Genomic DNA, 2,312 nt, shown 5'->3' on the forward strand with positions numbered 1-2,312 from the left:
GAGGAGGAGGGAGAAAGGGAGGGGAGGAGGTGGTGGAGCAGAGCGTGAGGAGGAGGAGGAGGAGGAGGAGGGCGGGGAGGCGGAGGCAGGAGCGCAGGGAGGGAGGGAGGCGGGCAGCGCCCTTCGCCCCCTCCCCCCGCCCGCCCGCCCCCCAATCAGCTCCCCAGATCGGGCGTGCAGGGGGGCGCGGCCGGGAGAGCTCCCGCCGCTCCGCGCGTTCACGGGCTCCCGCGGCAGCGACGGGAGGCTCTTCGGGGCGGCGCCCCCTTCCGCGCGCCGGCCGCCCTCCGCCCGCTCGCCCGGGGTGGCTCGGCCCTGCGGGGACCCCGCCGGCCGCTGCCCGCGCCGTCCCCGCTGCCGCCCGGGGCTCCCCCGGCCACGCCCCGCGCGCCTCCTGCCCCGGCCCCCGGGCGCATCCCCGCCACCTCCGCCCCCGTCCGCGCGAGGGGCGAGCGGCGGAGGCTACGACCCGCTCCCCGCATCCGCCCGCGGGCCAGCGCCGCGGAGGGGCCGCTCCCGCATCCCCGGGCCTCTCGGGAGTCCGCTCGCGCGTTCCCACTGTTCGGGGCGGGGGGCTTGGCAGGAGCTGGCGGGCTTCTGCGGAGGGCCCGGCGCCGCGCCCATCAATGGATATGCGCCCCCCGGATGTGCTCGGTGCTGCATAAAGCGCATCAGCCGCGCAATTCTCAGCGGAGGGCACCTGTCTCACAGACAAGACGCGCAGGACCCCGAGCGGGCGCGGGGTGGGGTCTGCAATGTGCAGCTTGCGGAGAGTCAGCGAGGGCCTCGGCATCGTTCTGCGGGCGCCCCCTTTAGGGGCCACGTGGCAGGGACCTCCCACCCCACCCCACCCCACCCCACCCCGGCCGCACGCTCCAGCTTGAGACTGCTTGTGTGCAATAATATCCCCGGTAGGCTGGAGAGCGGAGTCGGTCAGTCCCGGCGCCCAGCGTCTTGCATGGTTCCTGGGATCGGGGCTGCGCTCGGAGACGACCCCCTCCCCGCCGCCCCCCCAGCACTCCAGGGCAGCCTTGCGGAAGGGGTCCTCGGGCGAGCTGCCGGTGGGAACCTCGGGGGCCACAGCGGGGCAGGAGGGCCAGGCTCCTGCCCCGGCTTCAGGGGCTGAGAGAAGGCGGCCTCTTTTTCAAATGCAGGCGCTTCGGCTGCCCTGTACCAGCGTGCCTATCAAATTGCAGGTTTCTTCTCGCTTCTGTGCGAGCACCTTACAATGCCTTCCTACGCATGTTCATTCAGAAGCAAGCCCAGCTGTAGTCAATGAGAATTACTCCTGGGTAACTGCTCAAGATCGCTGCTTAAATGCCTTTTGACGTATCCGTGAGTCAGCAGACAAGCAGCTCTCCCGTGGTGGGGGGTTTTTTTTTTTTGACAGAATCTATACTATAGATTTTTTTTAAAAAAAAAGTTGGATGTTTTGCACTTCCATTCTTTGTTATGTTTCAATCAAAGCAAGATTTAATTAAGTAAAAATAAAAGAGAATATTGCTTCTTTTCATTGTCTTCTCTGCATTCCTTTCCCCTGGTGTTGTTGGGGCAGGAGGAACAACCCCTGGCCTGTGACTGGAATGGGGGGGAGGGCGGTCTTTGTGTCATTTCTTGTGATCATGTTCTGGCAAGATGTCAGAGGAATTCCCCTGGGGGTTTACAGCCTGGACAAATGATGGAGAAATAATTTCCCAGTAATCTTTAATCCTCCCTAGGGGTTAGCTAATTCCCCTAGGCAGAAAGACGACAATGTGCTGGAAGTTCCGAGGCAAAGTTTCCTGTAGGATGTAAAAGAAAAGGCAAATTAGCAGGAAAGAAGGAGATTTTCAAAACATGGCTAACGGGGAGAAAGCCTGGGCAGAGCGCAGGCCTTGAAGCCTCGGAGCAGGAGAGAGAGGGCTCGAATGGAGGACGCTTGAATCAGGCCAGGTGCCTGATTCACTGTCAGTCTTGCTCCAGAGTAGAAACTCGGTCTGCAAGATGCCGTCTTCAGCGGGATGCAGGGAAGGCAGGTGAGCAGCAGCTGCGGTTTCAAGATGTGCATTGACTGCAGGGGTTAAAAACCTTCCTCTGCCCAAGGGGCAAATTCACGTCTGGGGACTGTATTCCGGTGGTGGGCAAGACTAAAGGCAAAGGGCACGGGGTCAGAGTAGCCAACGGGATTGCTTGCGAGCCCTCCCTGCGGCGTCACTCGAGAGCTCCGCTTGGCCACTGGAGAAGTCCAGTCGCTGGCCCACCAGATGAATGCTCGCCTTGGGCTCGTAAAAACTAGTGCTGCAAAGCTCCATGCCCAGGGCCAGAGTTCGCTC

The sequence above is a fragment of the Varanus komodoensis genome, unplaced genomic scaffold, assembly GCF_004798865.1.
Source record: "Varanus komodoensis strain SLA01 unplaced genomic scaffold, ASM479886v1 scaffold8, whole genome shotgun sequence".
NCBI lineage: Eukaryota > Metazoa > Chordata > Lepidosauria > Squamata > Varanidae > Varanus > Varanus komodoensis.